Here is a 22,986-nt window from a genome sequence, read left to right as displayed (position 1 = left end):
TTTGCTGTCTCGCAGGGAGTCATGTCGCTGGTATTCTCTGCCTGGAGTTTGCATGTTTTCCTGATGGGTTTCTACACTGTGCTCCAGTTTTTTCCAAAGATATGCAGATTTGGTGACACTAAAATGACGCCAGTGTGTGTGCGTGTGTGCTTGTATTCACCTTGTGATGAGCTGATGCCCATCCAGGGATTGTTTCAGCCTCGTGCCCAATGCTTGCTGGAATAGCCAAATCCCTGGATTGATGGATTTAATCATTAAACATCCTTTTCAGAGATATTGTGGTAAGGTGTCATCGGAATTTAATGGGCATTCCAGGAAATTCACAACACAGCGAAGCCAAACCTGTTCTCACCGTGATGATATCTCGCACTGCCACCTGGTGGATTCCTCCAGATTTCCGCAAAGTACGCGCGCAAATATAAACAGTAAAATGCTTGCGTAGCAGGAGCTCCGCTGCAGCATGCGTCGCGTGAAGTATAAACCCGGCCTAAGGGGTCGGCCGTTGCAATACTAAATAAAGAAAGTTGAAAAAAACAATACTTGATACCAATCTAGAGAACCTGACCATCTCATTAGAATATATAGGCAGACAGCTGATATGTCGCTGGCCGCACCCCCTTAAACTCTACATAAAGGGGAGAGACACATAGCTCAATATACTACAAATATCATGATGACGATCATCTTCTTTAATAAAATCCCTGTGTGCGTCCATGTGTCTGTGTCTGTGTGTCTTCTGGTGAAGTGCGCATGCGCGGGGCACTCTTTAAGAAAGGACATCATTGCTGGGGAGAGTGCTGATTGGGTACTCGCGGCCACAAACATAAAATCCGTTGCTGGGGAGACGCCACACATACAATAATCAGCTGCACGCCAGCACAGATTAAAATACTTGCTGGGGCACTGCACAGTACTTGCTGGAGAGACGCCACAGCAAGCTAAAATAAAGAGAGGCAGGATAGGATATCTTCAAACAGACACAACACATCAATCAACAGCCACACAGGACAGGATAAATGTAATATTAATTATACTTACTGTATTGTCATATACATTTCTATTTTATTTTTATTATTATTTTACTTTAGGCTTCTTGCAAAAATAGACTGTTCCTACTAATGATTATGCACTACTGTTCTAGCGCCCGTTATTGTAACGGGCTTAATGTCTAGTTATAAATAATACAATATAAAAAAAAGTTACATAAAACCCAACTGAAACTGAAAACTTATATTTACATAAAATAAAGATTAAATAAAAATACAATTAAGCCATAACAAAAAACCTTGGCTGCACCATAACATTTTTTCTCAAGCACCCAAATTCTTAACTTTAATGCTAAAAATTCCTCTTTATCTGCTCTGCCATGAGGCAAAATGGAGAGATTAATAACGCCAGACTCTTAGCCAAAATCACAAAACAAAATGTGCAGTCAAAAAGCAGAGCAAGAAAGCTCATAACCAGAAAAGAATATATATATATATATATATATATATATATATATATATATATATATATATCGTCAATCCCAGTGGCAGTCAACCACACGGTGCTGGATGTTAGCGAGTGTGACATTATGTGACACTGTTTTTGAGACCATGTCCTTTGGAACAGAGAATTGCATTGTAACAACAAAGCCACTAAATGGCCTACAAAAAGCTAAATGGCATTGCGGTAACAACAAAATACAATCTTTATAAAAATTCATATTTGGTATTTATGGGAGCAGACAAGGTTTGAGAGTGAGCCAAGAGATTGACAAAAAACAGAAAAAAGTCAAAAATGGAATATCAATAATAATGACTGTCTACCTCAAACTTGAGACAAAACATGTGATCAAAAAAACTAAAGTGATAAAGAGATTTGTGTACTGAATCCACACCTTGAATGAGGAATTGTTTCCACAGGTGACCTTTTATCCTATTGAGTTGTGATCAAAGGTTACAACCTCTGTGGAATTGTCACATAAAAACTGGTACAGTGACCCTGACATTGGGAAAGCAAAATGGTAGCAATCACAAAATTACAAAATAGTAGATGAAGCCGCCCAAAATACACTTCACATTTAGAAGAAAAACAGAGAAATTCAGAACCTACAATTACATTCAGTAATCAAAAACAAACAAAAAAAATAAGTTTAAAATTGTGCAAATTGATACAGGAACCCCTGAAAAATTAGAACAAAGGAACAAACTCCTAACAACATTACTTAACATAATTACATAGTTATCTTTTTATCAGTATGACGTAGTTGCTTTTAATGTAAACAGTAACAGCAGACACAAGATTTTTCAAAAGAGAAATGGATGAAAATGTAGAATTTAAATCAAAAAACATGATTTTGTTGGTGAAAGCAGAATAGTCAGAGTTTAAAGTCAGTCTTCTTCATCTTTTCTACTTCTGTGTGGGGTTGATGTGCTTGATCAACCTTCTCCAAACAGCTTGGTCCTGCACCAGTTTAAAGGGAGTACAGTGTATTAATGATTTCAAATAATTCTCTAGTTATTAGTTAATATAATGACCTTTAAACCTATAATTTCTTGTATATCTCATCTATTAATTTATATTGTGGTACAGACAAGATAAATGTTATTGTATGAAAAAGTATATTCCTAATTTCCTTTAGCAAAATGTACTTCAGCTGCTAAGTTAATACAACAATTACATTCTACAGAAGAAGGCTACATGAAAGTCTTTTAAAATTCATCAGCAAAGTCAGAATAATCAGGACAGTTATTGAACTGCTTTTATCCTCTTGTCAATTAATTATGAATTGTGTTTGTGTATCCATGCATAACCAAAAAGTAATGGGAATTTAGATGATTCAATGAGTTTCTTTTTTTTAAATATAATAGTTCCACAGAAACAGTAAGTAGCTCTGTATATTATTTTACTTTCCCAGTAGCAGTAAGCTTTTCATCAAGAGTTTGAATTTTGATTAGAATATTAGAGTTAGTTATTTATAATTTCATTTACTACACAAATGTAACTATATATATATATATATATATATATATATATATATATATATATAGTAGGAAAACAAGCAAACAGCAAACGGTTTTGGGCATGTTTGTAACCCTACATAATGAAAATAAACGAAAGCAGGTTGATCTTGTTTACAAACTTGAAAATGACTTTTTTTTCAGACAGTAGTCCAATACAGAACTGATTTAAAATGGCCGAACTTCCTGTCATATGGATTCTAGGGAGGAAGAGGCGGGTCCTGGAGGGCAGACAATGGAAATGACATCAGGGGTTAGAATGGCTATCAATCTTTCGTTCTGCGGTGGTAGAAAAAAAAAACACATTAGAACACATCGATAGCTCTTGGTTTAGTGGGTACTTACCGCCACCAGAACACTTAAGCTGCCTCTCAAGCAAACACATTTATTTACACAGGTCAAATCTCATTATAGAGAAGGCCAAAGTAACAAAATGTTCAGAATAACAAATACATTTTGTTGGACCGGACAAATGTTCATACAACATCATGTTTAACAGATTTTGTTTTAACAAAATGCAAATTTCAGTATAACAAATGTTTTTTTGGCAACAGAAGATAATAATGTGATCAAAAAAATACTTAATGTCATGTCCACAGTTTCACCGAGTCTCAGGAATCCTTCAACAGGACGTCTCTTTCTTGTTATACCCAAAGAAAATGATAGTGAAGCAGTCTTGGTGAGAGTGTAGGTGCGTCATCATACAGGTAAAGCTAAATTCTGAGTCAGCTCTCCTCTGAGCATTTGCCTGGGTAGTTGCATCTTGAGTGGATACTGTACTGTTCGAGTTTCTTAATGCTTCTCGAAGTTTTCTTTGCCATCAACAAAAACAATTGAGAAAAGGCATCAGATTATGCTTTAAAGAAAAATGTAGCCATCTTGGAAATTTTGGAATGAGGAAAAATGATGTGACAAAAGCATTCAGAATTGCTCCTTCAATGCTGTCAACAACTTTGAAGAACTGAAAAAATAGAAGACAAAGTTAAAGTCAGGCTTTCTGACCTAAACAAAAAAAAAGTAGAAGTATCTTTTTTTTATAGAAATGCAAATGCACATCTAACATCTCATTTGCATTCTGTATTCATACCTGTGTTTCTATTAAAAAAAAAAAAAATGTTACATTTTCATTTGTACAGGTATTATCAAGCTTGGGTCGCAGAGCTGCATGAGAAACAGAAAGGTGAGTCCAGGTTTCCAAGGGAAATACAGGTATATGTAGGTATTGTATGGAGAAGGCAGGTACAGTCTCAAGTCTTCCTTCAAAATAGGAGCTGTTACTTCAGTACTTAAGCACACAAGATAGCAGCCATGACATGGGCAATCGTCCTGCTTTAGCTCCCATTTTCAGATTAGAAGAACACCAGTAGTTCGGAATCATGGTTGTGACAGACTAGGAGAGTGTGAGGACTACCAGGTCAAAGCCTGTTGTTAAATGTTCTAAACATCATGTGGTAAAAACATTATGTGGTAAGCCTGATCTTACAAAAGATCTAATTACTTTGCTCTTGGTTTACTGTTTACCAGACGCAGCAGAGCAAATAGCAAATCGCTGGCAACCCCGACCACAATAGTATACAGTACCTATTTTACCCATATTCATTATAACTAAATTTCTGTTATAACAAAATATTTTTGTGCTCCCATGAATTTTGTTGCAACATGGTTCCACCTATATATGTATATAATGTCACACACGTGTGCAGCTAAAGGGTTCGAAAGAGGGTAATTCCATGCCACACCAGGGAATGGCAGAGTGCACTGATCTTTCTCTCTTTCTTCTGCAAACCAACTATGGGAGATTCAGCCTGGGCCCAACAATGTCACTTACAGTCCCGGTCCCGATGATGTCACTTCCAGTTCTGGTCCCAATGACATAACTTCCGGTTCCAATCCCGATGACATTAATTCCAGTTCCGGTCCCAATAACATAATTTCTTCTAACTGCCTGTAAAAATGCCATTTTGTTTTTTTCAAATTAATTCGGTTTTGGATTCAAGTATGCAAAGTCTGTATTGTTGTTATTTTTGCCTTTGTTTGTGTCCGGCTTTCAAGTTTTTCCTCATTTTTATATATATATATATATATATATATATATATAAACTGTATATCCGTAAAGGTCTGTGATACAGTTTGCATTTTTGTAGGTAGAAATCCACAAAGGGAGAAAATCTTACCTTATTGAAATAAACTATTTTAAGATATGTAACTAATTCTCTCCCTTTGTGGATTTGTATATGTATAAATATATATTTTTAGCATCTCAAGAATCAGTTAAGGCTTTACTACTTAAGAGTTGTTCAGATAAAGAGAAACAAACAGACTGCTGACTAAACCACTTCTTGCTGGCCATTAAACAACACATCAAAAGATTCAGTGCCTCCATTTTGTGGAGTGCCACGTTGCTAGGGAAACGACCTGGTATTTAGCAGCTGTGATATCACAGGGGGGTGGCACGGTGGCGCAGTGGTAGCGCTGCTGCCTCGCAGTTAGGAGACCTGGGTTCGCTTCCCGGGTCCTCCCTGCGTGGAGTTTGCATGTTCTCCCAGTGTCTGCGTAGGTTTCCTCCAAGTGCTCCAGTTTCCTCCCACAGTCCAAAGACATGCAAGGTTAGGTGCATTGGCAATCTTAAATTGTCCCAAGTGTGTGTGTGTATGTTTCCTGCCTTGCGCCCTGTTTTGGCTGGGATTGGCTCCAGCAGACCTCCGTGACCCTGTGTTAGGATATAGCGGGTTGGATAATGGATGGATATCACAGGGTCATAGGTACAAAGGTCACTTAGAGCACTTCCTGTCTATCTGAGTTTATGGAAAAATAAAAATAGAACAGTGTGTGTTTATTAAATTAGTGCTGGTAAATGACTTCCCATCTATGTATTTTTGACTTTGATTTTGGGATTTTTGCTTGATGATGGTTTTAATTGACTTTGTGCTCATGAATCTTTCTGGCTCACATCTCTTCTTTTGATCCTTTGTTTAAAAAATTTTCCTGTCATCTTCATGGTGTCAGAACATTAAGAGAGCAAAGATTACATAAAGAGTTCGGAGCAAGTTCCATGGCAAAATGAGTTGGTTGTGAGATATACTGTAGAAGGTGATTTCTTTTAAATTGTATGTATTGATGGATAGGATTTTTGAATACCCCAGAATATTCTTTTTTTTTTTTTCAAAATCAATGAAGGTACAGAGGGTAGATCAGGGGTCCAGGTAAATTTTAGTGAGAATTGAATGAAGCAAGGAAACTGTTTTTTTGGCAGGAGTAATGGCACAAAACATTTCCTAAATTGATAATGAATAAGAAATTAAGATATTTGAACACCACAAGTCCTGAAGACTGATCTGAGCAGAAGGTGAAAAACTAAGCAATTAGGAAATTTTATGCATAGTGGAATAGAACAAGCTACAAGTTATAAAAAATTTCACCCAGTGCGATTCCACCTATCTGTGCCCATAAGGAGAAGATGTACAGCGACCACCGAGCCTAAAGGAGTCGTAAAAAATGGGCACCCGGGTGTACCTGTTTCTCATCTCAGTACCAAGTCAGAAGGGTATAATATTAGAGGGTCTTATTTACAACACACATGCCTTCCTGGTTGAGTGAAAAAAATATTATACTGAAACACGTCTATTGTCTCCAATACAACCATTGTATTTTTTTTTTTTATTTTGTTTCTATGGCAGACTGCTAACAGGAAAGAAAATCAACTTGCATCAGGAGAAGAAACCTAAATATTGCTGAACCAATTTACTTAATGACTTCTTAGATTCCCTCTAAATGTTACCTGAAAGATGACAGTTTAACTCGTATTACAGTAACAACACAGAGTACACTAAACTGAATTAAAGGAAACACATAAATAAAGGTACGGCGCCTGGAAACAGAAATGATATTAACAATCTTCTCCAACTTCAGTCTTAAGTAGGGAATATAACAACAACAAAATGTGTTTTTACAGCACATTTTCATACATGGCATCTAGCTCAAAGTGCTTTACTATAGGTTAAAGAAATAATGACAAAAAAACAACATATTAGTAATGAAATTGAGTGAACAAAATACTAAAAACAGTACATAAGAATAAATCAATACCTATTTTAAATAATACAGGTATAAAAAAGTAGAATATAAACTAGAAGTTCTTTATTATAGATTTGTTTTCAAGTCTCTCATGATTATAACTATAACTCTGATGCTATGGTCAGATGACCAGTGAGGACAGAAAAAATAAAAAAGTCCAGCTGTTGTGATGCACAAGAAAATGAATCTGCAATGTCTCAAGACCAAAAGACCACCTAGCCCCACTGAGTTTCTTTCCTAACATAAATATATTTAAAGAGTTCCAGAGAATTCACACGGTGGGTGTTGTAGACAGTTGGAGTAGCCTCACTCCTTCCAACATCACGGGTGGCTGCGCAGCACTTTGATCAGGGGGTGTTGGTGTGTTACAGTGCAGTTTTTTATGCTGTGGTGTGCTGGGCAGGTAATATCGCTTCAAGGAGAGGCCCGTCAAATTCGCAAACTAATTACAAGGGCTGACTCAGTTTTGGAAAACACTAATGACCCCCTGGAGGTAGTAGCAAAAGAAAGAATTAAAACAAAACTAGGTAATGGAGTATCTGTCCCTAAGGCTCCAGTATCGCTGCTGTGAAAACATCCTGCATTGTTTCTGTTCCAAAGAAGGCAGGCGTCTCTTCACCTAAAAACTGCAGACCAATAGCACTAACAGCTCACACAATTTAGATCTTTGAGAGACTGGTCCTGGGGCCTCATGCATAATGGCGTGCATAGAATTCACATTAAAACATGGCATACGGAGAAAAGCAGAAATGTGCGTACGCACAAAAAAATGCTTATGTATAAATCTGTGCGTATGCCGACTTCCACGTTCTTCCGCCACATAAATCCGGGTCAGCGTGAAAAGTAACGCGCATGCGCACACCTGCTGTCCCGCCCTGTCTCCTCCCAGAATTACGCCTCTTTGACTATGCAAATCAATATAAATAGCCCTTAAGCTTAGCGTTCTGTGAAAAGACAATGGCAAAAGTACTGGGCAAGTAGAAGAATTTCAGCAAATACCAAGTGGAGGAAAGGAAAACATACTATTTGTTGGTTTAAACAGTGATATGAACACTGATCGAGTGACATAGAGTGTCGGATAAACCCGAAAGTTCAACTTCACAAAGTTGCACAGTGCCCGAAATAAAAAAGAAGTTGTCACATGTCAAAGTTGCCGTGAAAAGGCGAGCTGTAGCCCACCGTCTGAGTGTCATACGGAAGCTTATTAGGGTACAGAGAAAAGAAAAAAAATAGGCAAACAGTTTGAAAAAAAGCTTGAAATGTCAACTTTAATCTCGAAATTTCTACTTTAATCACGTAGTTTATTTTGTCATTAAAGTAGAACTTCATAAACTTCATCTTAAAATTGTTTAATTTACTAGTTTCTCAGATCCCATCGTAACTAAAGTAGCATGTTAAATGCTTTGTATTGTATGTGTTCTTCTGTGTACTCTATGTGTGTGAATCACTACATGCTTCTTAAACGGGCTTTCTCTTCCTCCGACAGGACATGGAATCCATTACATTTGTGATATTACAGCTCTCTGAATAATTTAAATACTGAGATATATCCTTGATATAATTTTCATGATGATAGGAATTAAAGCATGTTATTAAACATGGGACCACAGTGGCGCAGTGACAGTGACGAGCTGGCGCCCAGTCCAGAGATTGTTCCTGCCTCCCTCAAGATGCTTGCTGCGCGACCTTTGATGAAATAATTTATTGCAGCAGCACTGTCTGTTTCAAACCTACTAACCCCCAATTCCTGTCCTTCCTTTTCTTTCTCCAAGTACCCAATTGCCACACAATCAGCTCTGTAATAGATGTTAAGCCATCTGTAAGCTAGAACGCCGATTCTTCAAACTTTTAAGGAACATTGAAATATCTTCATAGTACATGTTTAATTATTCTATCCATCTATCCATCCAGTGTCACACCAGCCTCAGCAAGCATACAGCGTGAGGCAGGAACAATCCCTGAACATGGTGCCAGCTCCTTGCTAGTGCTGCGACACCATGTCCTCACATGTTTAATTATTAACATATAGATTATTTAAATGATGTTAAAATTTTATCTGTATAATGTAATAAACATTTTGCTGCACTTCATCTTAAAAATTATATTGTCATCATATGTAAATACACGCTTTATAAAGTGGCTCAGGTTGTGCAATATTATAACTATCACACGTTTACAGTGAGGTGATTGTACTTATAAGTGCAAACAGTTCTACACGGAGCACTTGATGGACTGATTGAGTGCGTTTATAGTTCTTGGAATAACACTTTTTCTGAACCGCGAGGTCAGTACTGGAAAGGCTCTGAAGCATTTGACGTATGGAAGAAGTTCAAATAGACAGCATGGCTGAGGCAGCGTGTGCTTGATGCTGTATAGCGATAATTGTCTTTTTGATCAGCTGCTGTAGAGCTGTGATTCCACACTTAGATACAGTGGGATAAATATTCTGAGTGGTGCATTAAGAGGAACAATGCTAAAACAGCTATGGTATTTGGTATAGTGTGGCCATTCCGTGGACCTTTATATTATTACAGGTTAATTACAATCAGATGCCTTAAACTAATAATTTCAGTGTATTTGATAAAGACGCGTCAGGGATGTGGATCTAAAAAAGAAAGGGAAACCACACTGGAAAAAAAGCACTGCTTTGACTCTGGGTGCCACCAGTTTGCAAAACCGAGTGGAGAACTTGCATATGCCAAGGATTTAGCTGCCGTGAAAATGTGCATGGATTTATGCCGTTTAGTTTTTATACATGGTGATGTGAGCGTGGAAACGGGCGGACGCAACAATTCTTGTGCGTACACACCGTTTATACACAAGGCCTCTGGACTTTATGAGTCATTTTGTGATAGATCATCTGGACCCACTTCAGTTTGCTTATCGGACAAAGATTGGAGTGGAGGATGTAGTTATTTATCTGCTCCACGAGGCTTATTCTCACCTAAACAAATCTGTGAGGATTATATTTTTTAATTTCTCCAGCACCTTCAGAACCATCATGGGTAAGTTCAGAGATAAGCACATGGATGAGCCTATGGTGTCCTGGAATATGGACTGTCTGTCAGGCAGACTGCAGTTTGTTAGACTCAAGGACTGTGTTTCTGATGTGGGTGTGAGCAACTCTGGAGCAACACAAAGAATAGGCCTATCTGCTTTTCTCTTCTCTCTGTACACCTGAGACTATAAATACAACACCAGGTCATGTCACTTGTAGAAATTCTCAGATGGTTCTGCACTTATGGGATGTATTGATAAGGAAGATGAGACAGAGGAGAAAACCTTGGTGCAAAGAGAATTGTCTGCATCTTAACATCAACGAAACCAAGGAACTGATAATTGACTTTCACTGCACCAAAGAGTCTCTATGTCCGGTCATTAATCAAGGAGAGGAAGAAGAGGTGGTGCACTCCTACAAGTACTTGGATGTCAACATCAATGACAGGTTGTACTGTTCGAATACCAAAGAGGAACAATATTAAGAAAGGGCAGAGCGGACACTTTTTTCTTAGGACCCTTTAATGTGGCATCCTACTAGAACTTTGTGATAGTCAGTGTGAATTTCTACACTGTGGAGTGTTGGATTGGAAACTTCATTTCAAGAGAGGCCCACCAAATTAACAAGTCAAGTAAAAGGGCAGGCTCAGTTATGGGACACACTGTGGACCCCAGGAGGTAGTAGTGGAGAAGAGAAATAAAACAAAAACTGAATGCCACATCCTCTCTTTGACACCCTGACATTGAGGACTGTTGGCCAACAAATTATTCAACAGAAGTGAGTCAAGAAACACAATGTGGGCTCCTTTATACCAACATTAATACACCTGCATAATGCCTCTCTGGGACTGGGGCTACCAAGTCAGACTTTTTTTTCTTTCTTTTTAATTTTTCTTTTTTGGGCAGCAAAGAGAAGGCAAGAGAAGAAATTAGATGTGTCAAAAATGACAATATTCAGATGGATGTGTGGAATTACAAAAAAATGACAGAAAAAGAAATGAGAGGTACAACAAAAGTGGGAGAGATAGCTAACAAAGTACATTGTACAAGTAGGCAGACGTGGCATTGGCATGTGATGAGGAGAGACAATGGATAAAAAAGGGCAAAAGAGGGGTGGGAACGGAAGTATAGGAGAAGAGTAAATGAGTGAGGCCAAAGAGGTGGTCTATCTATCTATCTATCTATCTATCTATCTATCTATCTATCTATCTATCTATCTATCTATCTATCTATCTATCTATCTATCTATCTATCTATCTATCTATCTATTGTGCATTTCACATCTATCTATCTATCTATCTATCTATCTATCTATCTATCTATCTATCTATCTATCTATCTATCTATCTATCTATCTATCTATCTATCTATCTATCTATCTATCTATCTATCTATTGTGCATTTCACATCTATCTATCTATCTATCTATCTATCTATCTATCTATCTATCTATCTATCTATCTATCTATCTATCTATCTATCTATCTATCTATCTATCTATCTATCTATCTATCTATCTATCTATCTTGCTAAGTAAGAGTTATTTAGGAGAGAAGCAGAAGGATTATAATAACTATGCTGCATAGCACACTTGTGAGGTCTCGTCTGGAGTAGTGCATGCATTTTTGGTTTCCATATTATAGAAAAAGAAGCAGAGCAGCACTTAAAGTCCAGAGAAGAGTCTTCTTCCTCTTTTGGCTACTCCCGTTAGGGGAGTACCAAGGTTAATTCCTGAATGGAAAGATATGAGCTATGGGTAGAGACTGAAGGAATTGAGCGTTTTCAGTTTAAGCAAGCAGAGATTACAAGGGAATATGATTGAAGTGTTCAAAAATGAGTATGGTGGATCCATGTTGTTACTTTAAAATGAGTTCTTCAATATGAATATAGGGACAAAGAAAGGAACTGGTTAGGTGTAAATATCTTGCTGTTGTTAGAAAGGTTTTATGCACACATGGAAGTATAGACACATGGAATACATTATCATTGACTCATTCTCATCAGCTTTCTTCAGAAAATCAAAATCTGATGGTGATCCTACTCATCTTGCCTGAAGAAGGGGCCTGAGTTGCCATGAATGTTTGCATATTGTAATTTTTCTAGTTAACCAATAAGAGGAGTCATTCTGCTTGATTTCTCACTACATTCATAATGGCTAACACAGTACAATACCCTGGTACTTCAGGATCACTCCATAAACTCAAAAGACAGTTTGTGCTTTTGACGGTATGAACTAAGAAGTCACTGGAAACACAGTAATTCCTATTCTGTGCACCCATTCATCCATTTTCTAAGCCCAGTTATTGAAGCTTAGGGTTATAAAGTTGTAACCTATCAAAGCTGCATCAGAGAAACCATTCAGATACAACCCATCCCTCAACCCGTCAGGCCAATTTAGATTTGCCAGTCCATCTAACAGGAAGTTTTCAGAATATGGGTGGAAACCAGTATCCCCAAAGAAAAGTTAAGCACAAGGGGGGATGAAGTACAAACTGCAGACACAAGCTACCCCAGCTGGAAATTTAACTGACATTCAAGTGTTTTGCCTTTCATATCCACTTAATGGTCGCAAGTACGGAGTCATGCCACCTGTAATGGGTACAAGTCAGCAACAAACTCTAAACAGATCACCAGCCATCTTTTCCATCTCTTACAAATACTCTAATTTGATTTTTCTTTCCACAATGTAAGAAATAAATAAAAATGGAATGCTTAATCTACCTGAAATGCCATTAAATTGGAGTGTACATCTGCTTACTTAACGTCTGATTCATCTTTTGGTCACAAACGAGCTTGTAGCGGTGCTACTGGGTAAAGAAACTTCAACTCCCAGCAGTCCCTGCAGAGGCTCTGATTGGTCGTCTGCTCAGGGTGCAGGGGCTGCTGGGCACAAGCAGGCTGGCATGACATTTAAAAGGAGCCCAGTTCTATGGAGAGAAAAAGTCTTTTGTGTTTCGTGTCTGGAGTTGCCCGTCTATTTGCCTTCCCTTTTACTACCTGTGGATTCCTGATTCAGTGTATGGACTGTCTGGGGTCTTCCTTCTGCATGATGACTCTATTAGGATTTGTTGTCATCCTGCAAAGAAAGACGTGCTCCTGATCCCATGTCATCATCAGGTAATACCGGTAGGACTGATCTTTACATTCACATACAGCGAGCTGATCTCTGGACTATCTGCCTCCATCATTTCATTTCATAAGTTGCCATTTTCATGGACTTCATAGTGTGTGGTTTTTATTGGTGGTTTGTTGTTTTTGAATTTGTGTTTGTTGTATATCTCTGTAAGGGGAACTTGGCGTGGGATCATTGTAGTTTCATGTATTTCATTTATTATTGTTTAATACATTCTTTAATTTCTGTATTTTTACCGGTTGCTTTTTTGTCTCTGTGAGGGAGTGTGTGTGAGTCGGGCCAAGGCTGGGTGCGTTCCTGGGATCTCCAACTAAAAAATAAACAAATCACCGTCAAATCGACAGTGTGAATGTTAGCTGGGTTTTAGTCCGCTACAAGCTCTAACTTTACTCACTTTCTATTATAAATAATTCAGTGGAAACCATGATGCTACAAAATCAGATATTTTGGCATGTCAGCAAAAATTAAAACATTGATTATCCATTCCTCCTTCCTTCATCTTCCGAGATTGTCTTAGTCATCTGTTGTCTCCTAGCTACTGCTAATTGGAGTGTGTCCAGAAGTCCATAACAGACTGCTTACTGTATTTATATTGATCTTGGATCTAGAAAAAGTATCTATTTTTGTGTTCAAAAGAAAATCATATTTGTATTGTGAATGGGTAATAAAGGAAAAATTTAGAGGCACATCACATGTCTAATAGTTAATTCCAACAGTTATATTTTGCTGCAGTTTTACATGACCAATTGATTATGGTAGACTTAAAGGTCTGAAATGTATTTGTTGGCAGGCTCATGTAGTAGACACACTGGGGCGGGTGTCAGCTTTTAATTGTAACTGTCTTGGAGAATGGTGTTGTTTTAATATCCTGTATAGATTTTTATGTAATACACTTACTTGCAGGCAGCCTGAAGCAAGAATCAATTCTGCGAAGGATTCTTCTTTTGTTAAAAGCCAATCTTGTTTTAATGATGCATGAAGAAATATTCAAGCATTGACATTTTTCTGTCAGGTTTCTTTTGAAAAATCAATTAAGATAATACAGCTTTGACCTAGTTATCCAGTTAATGCTTATTAGGAATGTAATATGATTTACTGTCAGCATAATAATTTTTTGTATCTCATCCCATTAGCTTGTGCATGTTTCATAGTGTGCAGTACAATGGTCACTTTTAAGGACTGATTGTAGACAAAATGAAGTGGAGTACAGTAATGGGATTGATTGAGATCATTAGACAGGTTAAAGCCGGGGCTGAAAGGAAAGTTCTTTATTTCTCTTTTATAGACAGAAGAGAATAAGATATTGTCATGCCAATATAAGGCTTGTGCAGTGCTTGTCAAACATTTAAGCGTAATATTTAGATTGCCATGTTTTCTTCTGTTTCAAAGCAATTGAAATGTAGGCGTTCCGCAAAGCTGCAATCTGTATAATAACTAAGAGGAGGCAGTTGACACACGAGGTTCAGTATTATTTATTTTAAATTAACTAGTAATAAATCACTTAAGTTTAAATGCGTAGAAAGTATATACATTTATTAGGACTTTTTAACAATGCAAGGGAGTCCCTAGCATACAAATCCTTTTGCTAAACAGTTTCACACGATGACGGAATTGTGTTTAAAGACCATCCACAGCCAGGGCGTCACTTCCAGTATATCAGTAATCTTAAATAGCTGTAACACGCTGGATTACAGATAGGATTTTTTTTAAGTTATTTTGATTTTCTAATAGAAAATAATGGATAATATGAAAGGTGATGATAATCCTGTACCCTCGGGAAAACAAATGTTGCATATTAAAATGAATTAATCTGAATAAATAAAAAATGATGGAGGAATCAATAACTGTAATAATGCCCCTCTTATTCTAATTTACACCTTAATAAAAAGATAAGTGTCTTTTGCTGTGTCTCAGTCATTGATGGTGCATCACAAAACATTTTTAGTAATTGTTTTGTCATATAGGGTCCCATGGTGACCCTATTTTCCCATTTATATTCTTGACTGAGTAGTTTTAACCAAAATACCTCATATCCCATATTCTTATCACTCTGTGTTCAGATACAATTCTTCAGTTCAGCAACAGTAACAAAATCACACAAGGAATGCCTCACTGGGCTTTTAACAGGCCCTGTTTTTTTGACAGCCCCCAAGCCTTGACTCTCTAAGAAGACAAGAGAAGACTCCCAAAAAATGGAAGAAATCTTGGGAATGGCAATTTAGAGAGATATTTAATTTCTAAAATGAAACCCACTACTTGATCCCTAGATCTGGTGACAACAAAACTAGCAAAAAGTGCAATGGATGTTCTTGCAGCGCCTATTCTTAACATTATCAATAGTTCATTATTGCATGGAACAGTACCTGATGCAGTAAAAGTGTCAGTCATCAAACCATTATTTAAAAAGTCAGACCTAGACCCACATATAGTTAATAATTATAGACCCATTTCAAATGTACCGTTTCTCCCTAAAATTTTTGAAAAAGTGGTCGCCAGTTAGCTTCTGTCAAACCTTAAGGATCACAATTTACTTGAGAAATTCCAGTCTGGTTTCCGCACTGGTCATAGTACAGAAATGGTACTGATGTGTGTTATAAATGACATTCTGATATCCTTTCATGAAGGAAACTCCACTGTAATTATGCTGTTAGACTTAAGCGCACCGTTTGACATCATTGACCACTCTAGAAAATGACCATGGGCTAAACAGGCACCATCCTTGCTGTGATTAAGTTCTTATTTATCAAATCGATTCCAATACTTACAGAAATGTGCTGACAGGACTCCGTCATTATAAACAGAAGTTAAGCATGTTGTCCCGCAAGGCTCAGTACTGGGACCTTTACTGTTTTCACTTTACATGCTTCCACTGGGATCTCTCATTAGGAAACATCATCTTAATTTTCACTCATATGCAGATGACAACAAGCTATACCTTTCTTTCAGACCGAATTAAGTTTCTCCGATGTTGTCTTTAATTAGTTGTGTTAGTGAATTAAAGGAGTGGATGGATGACAACTACTGGTCTTTAAACACCAATAAAACAGAGATGTTAATTATTAGAGGGAATGACACTGATCGCAACAATATTTTGTCATCATTTAACTCAGTTGGAATCACCATTAATTATACTGAATCAGCCCACAATCTAGGAGTTATCTTTGGCTCTAGCATGTCATTTAAAGCGCACATTATGAAGTTGTCTACATCATGTTTCATCCATCTTAAAAATGTTGGGAAATTAACGTGTTTTTTAAATAAGCAGGATTGTGAGAAATTAATTAATGCATTTATTTCTATTAGGATTGACTACTGCAATGTGGTGTTCACTGGATGTTCAAACTGTTCTTTATACAGCCTCCAGTTAATCCAAAATGCAGCTGCAAGAATTATTACAAGAACAAGAAAATACGAACACAAAACTCCCGTTTTTAAATCCCTACACTGGCTCCCGGTTAAGTTTAGAGCAGATTTCAAAATCCTCCTTTTAACATATAAAGCCTTAAATGGCCAAGGTCTGAACTTATCATGACTTACAAACCAGAGCGCACATTAAGATCTCAAGATGCCGGTCTGCTTATGATTCCAAGAATTAATAAAATAACAGTGGGAGGTCGAGCTTTTAGTTTCAGGGCCCCTAAACTGTGGAATGGTCTGCCTGCTACTATAAGAGATGCCCCTTCGGTCTCAGCTTTCAAATCCCAGCTGAAGACTCACTACTTCAGTTTAGCACACCCTGACTAGAGCTGCTGATTAACTGTACAGACTGCATCTCTGTTGTTAGTCATTAGCACTAAAACATAAGTAATATGACAGTTATAATTGGATACTAACCCTCACTTATTCTGTTTCTCTTCTCGGTACTCAAATGTGGCACTTGGTGCCACTGCCAATCTGCCAAGTTGTTTTGCCTGTTGAAGGTAAAGTCATCTCTGATGGAGGATCACAGGAATCATTAGGTAGAGGGGCCCTTTCATCAGATTGGCTGGCCCAGCACTGACTCAGCTGTGGAGTGGCCAATAGGGGGAGGCAGACTGAGGGCCGAGGTCTCCAGGACTCTGAACCAAACGGAATCGTATTATGTAATATCATCTACTGTTGAATTCTGCTTTGTACTTATAATATTTCTATTGCACTGTTATATTGTATTGAGGATTACTTGTGTTCTGTTCTGTGTATTGTATTGTATTTACCCCTCTTTTTTAACGCCCACTGCACGCCCAACCTACCTGGAAAGGGGTCTCAATTTGAACTGTTTTTCCCGAGGTTTCTTCCATTTTTTTCCCTACTAGGGTTTTTTTTTCGGAAGTTTTTCCTTGTCTTCTTAGAGAGTCAAGGCTGGGTGTGGTTGTCAAAAAGCCAGGGCATGTTAAAGCCCATTATGGCACTCCTTGTGTGATTTTGGGCTATACAAAAATAAATTGTATTGTATGTATTATATCAAGGGCGGCACGGTGGCGCAGTGGGTAGCGCTGCTGCCTCGCAGTTGGGACACCTGGGGACCTGGGTTCGATTCCCGGGTCCTCCCTGCGTGGAGTTTGCATGTTCTCCCCGTGTCTGCGTGGGTTTCCTCCGGGCGCTCCGGTTTCCTCCCACAGTCCAAAGACATGCAGGTTAGGTGGATTGGCGATTCTAAATTGGCCCTAGTGTGTGCTTGGTGTGTGGGTGTGTTTGTGTGTGTCCTGCGGTGGGTTGGCACCCTGCCCAGGATTGGTCCCCTGCCTTGTGCCCTGTGTTGGCTGGGATTGGCTCCAGCAGACCCCCGTGACCCTGTGTTCGGATTCTGCGGGTTGGAAAATGGATGGATGGATGTATTGTATCCCCTTCCAGGTAGGTTAGGTTTGCTATAGGTGTCAAAACACTTGGTAAATACAACACACAAAACTGAAGATGAGTAATCCAGCACTTCTTCCCCCTTCCCTTCTTTATTTAAACCTCAGGCAGGATTGCACATTTTTGATAAAATGCCCAAAAGTATTAAGGAAGCAGAGTACAATGTGAATGTTGGCAAACCATACAATTACATCCTAATTAGCAGTGCATCTTACATCCATAGGTGACTCTCAGCTTATCTTCAGTCTGGTTTACTTTGCTACCACATGGCCTTTGAATGGAATATTGAAACAGGCTCTCTTGCCTGTTTCAGTATGGCTACTAAGATAGAGTTGTCCTCATCATAGTTTTCTTTTCATGGCCAGATGATAAGAGAGAAGGATGAAGGCAAGGTGACCAACTTTATACCCTTCTTATCATATATCAGAAACCAATGGTGTGCTGTACAGAATTTCCTCCATTTCAAAACCAATCATAAAAATTCAAACTTCAGACCAATAGAATTAGTTTACCTGTCCCTTCCTGGGCCTTTTACCAATGAAACCATTCAGGTACAACCGATTCCTCAATTGCTTTCTTGAGATGTGGCCTGTTCATGGCAGCTGGGCAATTTATGGCCTTCCTTCAGGGGATGGCTAATAAGCTCATTTAAGTCCAAAAGGTAAATTTTCATTTCCAGTTAAACCCGAGCCCAACAGATAGACCTTGGGCGTGAGTTCCGCAGTATAAGAGACTCGATGAACTTTGAATTTCTAGCCACAGCTATTTCCTTAAGATGCAGGGATAAGCAGTTTATTTTACTCTACTTGTTTAAATTTGTATTGATTTTGGGTCATTTGTGTCATATAGCTAATTACATAGATTAAATAAGAAAATTTGCAATGAATTATTGATGAAGATTATCTGTCTTATAAAAGACAAATTACACAAGGGTGCTGACTAGTCCCTCATTCTAAAGCCATCTAATGAATAGACGTTTTCTGCCAAAAAGATCCAACTCTAAGCTTTTATGCTTTTGTAAAAAGAGAGCCTACATATTAAACATCAAGGTCCCAAAGGCTAGTACATCACTAGTACCTTGATTGCACTGGAGATACTGCAAAAATAGTTAGTATACGTTAATTCATTTTCTTTCTTTTTGTTTTTTAAGCTTCTTCCCCTAATATAATTACATTATTTCAACTATAATATATGGTTTAGTTTCATTTATCCTAAAAAAATTCCTAATGGCAAAGTTATAAACAAAAAGTAACTCCATACTATCGCTGACTTTCTTGAAGTTTAGGTGGTTACTCAGTTTCAGGCTGAGTTCATTGAGAAAAACAGTTTTTGAAGATTTTCATTCCAATCAAGCTCTTAAGAAGACATGTTGTGCAGTTAACAGATCATGGCACCTTCTGCCTTCTGTCTCAGAGAATAGCACGTCTAAGTTTTGCTATACTCCTTGTCATGCACGCGCACATTGGAGACAGCTAAAGGGCTCAAAAAAGGATAATTCCATGCCGGACCAGGGAGTGGCAGAGTGCACTGATCCTTTCTCTTTTTCCTCTGCCAACCGACCACGGGAAATTCCGCCTAGGTCAATTCCGGTTCCGGCCCAGGAGACATTGCTTCCGTTTCTTGCCCGGAAGACGTCATTTTCCCCTGCCTGGCTTTAAAACCACCATGTTTTGTCTGTCTCGCCAGTTCTATTTTGGACTAATGTCTGTTAAGACCTATTGAACTACTCTTTGCTTTTTTGACAGCCTATTTCAAGTATATGGGTGGATGCCCCCAAACCTTTTTGCTGTGTTGTCTGAATACTTTCACATCCTTAAGTGAATAAATGCAGACCTACTGATCTGGTTAATATGTGATTTAAAGTTCAGGTCAGAGTCAATAATTACTCCTAAATTATCTTATCTTTTAAACCTAAGGGATCAAGTTTATTTCTAACTAGCAAAATACCCCCGCTTCGCAGCAGAGAAGTAGTGTGTTAAAGAGGTTATGTAAACATATACATATATATACATATCTACATATACACATATCTACATATACATATATATACATACTGTATATACATATATATATATATATACATATACACATCCATATATATATATACATATATATATATATATACACATATCAACATATATATATACACATACATATACACACATACATAAACACACACATATACATATATACATACATACATAGTGCGTTGTAACACGGGCTGTGATTGTTACATGGGAGGGAGACGACAAATCACAGCTTCCCGCTTTCTAATCGGGCCTGTGATTGGTGCTTTGACTGATGCCCAGATCCCACAGTATGTCCCCTTAGATGAGGCGTTAGGCGAGTGTAATTGAATAGCAGTGCTGCAAGTTTAGCTTTACACCTGTTTTTAAGGCTTATTGACTGAAAGGGGCTTTCATGAAAAAAGTTAGGGCTTTGCTACAGGATACACCCTCCACAAGTTAAGGAAGTAAAAATAAAGGTATATATTTCTGTTTTATTTAAACCTTTTAAGTTTGTATGCGGGTGGCATGGTGGCGCAGTGAAAGGTGCCAGTTAGGAGACCCGGGTTCGCTTCCCTGCGTAGAGTTTGAATGTTCTCCCCATGTCTGTCTGGGTTTCCTCCGGGTACTCCGGTTTCCTCCCACAGTCCAAAGACATGCAGGTCAGGTGCATTGGCGATTCTAAATTGTCCTAGGTGTGTGGGTGTGTGTGGGTGTGTGCGCCCGGCGGTGGGCTGGTACCTTGCCTGGGGTTTGTTTCCTGCCTTGTGCCCTGTGTTGGCAGGGATTGGCTCCTGTATTTAGGATATAGCGGGTTGGATAATGGATGAATGGACATTTGTATGCATAGCCCCATTTGCCCATTTTCGTTTTTTTTCATTCTTCAGTAATATTTCAGCAAACCCGGAGCTTGTCAGTTCAAATCCTGGTATTGACACCACTGTGTGACCCTGAGGAAGTCACTTCACCTGCCTGTGCTGCAAAAAACAAAAGTAATGTAACAAATTGTATCTCAGATGTTGCAAGTTGCTGGAATAAAGGCATAAGTCAAATAGATAAATATGTATTATACACATAGGAACTATTCATTTATTTTCAGTTAAGTCATCTGCAGCAAACCTTTATAAATGAGGGTTTCTCCTTTTTAGATAGTGCAAACTGTTTCTTCTTCATTGAGGTTTTCTCTTGGAGAGCTTTTTTCATTTCATTGAAAATTAAAGCAGCAGCTGCCAAAATATGTAGCTTTCTTATTAATTATTCAACATTGTGTAAAATAACTTTATAAAGTAACATAAAAGGTTTAAATACTGGTTATTCTTTTACGCTAAAATATTACTAAAGAGATACAATAAAAGTAAAATGCATATGTTGTTTTTCTTTAAGGAGATTAAATATTACTGAAGAAAGAAAAAAAAAAAACTAAAATAGCCAAATGGGGCTATGCATACGAACTTAAAAGGTTTAAATAAAACAGAAATATATACCTTTATTTTTACTTCCTGAACTTGTGGAGGGTGTATCCTGTAGCAAAGCCCTAACTTTTTTCGTGAAAGCCCGTTTCAGTCAATAAGTCTTAAAAACAGGTGTAAAGATATTGACAATAAGCTACGCAAACCCACCAAGACATGGAATCGTTTAAATCAAGGCGCTGCGCTACCTTCTTCCAGATCGGCCCCAAGGCGTTCATATTTTTCCAAATCAGTTCTGGTCTCCATTGGCATCTGTAGCTGAGTCGAAAAACACCATCCCATACTATTAGTTAACGATTAACACATTTCTATATGTATTGTAAGCATACAATACAACTGATAATATGTTGCGCTTATTTATCTGGTGTACCGACATTTTTGCGCGTTTAATGGCTGAAATCCAACGTGGTTTGTGCCCTTCAGAATGAAAACAGTTTGCATTTACCTTTTTAATAAAAGGTGAGCTTTTAAGCCTGAGAAATCACCCCGTAAATGCACACGTTTAATTGCACATGTGTTAATATGTATGCTTACACAGTATTAAAAGACACTCAACAATTAACGTCATTTACCTTTGTTCCTGTGTTTGAGTCGTGCTGTAAATTCTTACTGTGAAATATAATTGACAAATAATTTGGTGAATGAACTTGTGAAGAAGGTGGAGCTGGAGTATTACGTTACTTCATTAACGAAAATGCCGTGATGTGCGGAAGGGCAGGGGGAGGTGTGGGGTTGACAGAGAATGCTTTCTTCAGGGCTCTTTGGGGCTCTTCCTTGTTTTCAGTTCACGTGATTACGTAGGAGGCGTGATGACGCGATACGCGACTCTGCCTCCTCCATTACAGTATATGGACAAAAAAGAGGTTCCAGTTATGACCATATTCACCAGGAATGAGCCTGCCAAATTTCAGCCTTCCACCTACATGGGAAGTTGGAGAATTAGTGATGAGTGAGTGAGTGAGGGCTTTGCCTTTTATTAGTATAGATACCCTCACTATATCCCCTTGGGGATCTATCTATCTATCTATCTATCTATCTATCTATCTATCTATCTATCTATCTATCTATCTATCTATCTATCTATCTATCTATCTATCTATCTATCTATCTATCTATCTATCTCCATATGTTTGCCAATCACTAAGATTTCTGTTTTCTCCTTATTTAGTCATACTAGTAAAACATTGGATTAGAAAGCTGAGAAAGTCGGGGACATCAGGCGCTATTGATAAATACAGCCGTGTGTCATCTACATAGCTGTGGTAACACACCTCCAGGTTTGAGGTCATGGTTCTCAGCTACAAAAGGGTGGATTGACCTCTCAAGGTTGGTAATTAGGTGCTGCCTCAAGCAGAAGAGTTTAAGCCTCTCAGGGTCTTGTGCACCAGTGTGAGATGAAAGGAGCAGGAGATCAAGTCATGCAGACATTGTATCGATCAGTGTTGGTGAAGAGAGGGCTGAGCGCCAAA

Source organism: Erpetoichthys calabaricus, chromosome 13 (genome assembly GCF_900747795.2).
Source record: "Erpetoichthys calabaricus chromosome 13, fErpCal1.3, whole genome shotgun sequence".
Taxonomy (NCBI): domain Eukaryota; kingdom Metazoa; phylum Chordata; class Cladistia; order Polypteriformes; family Polypteridae; genus Erpetoichthys; species Erpetoichthys calabaricus.
The sequence above is the reverse complement of the archived record's forward strand: the minus strand, read 5'-3'. Positions refer to the sequence as shown.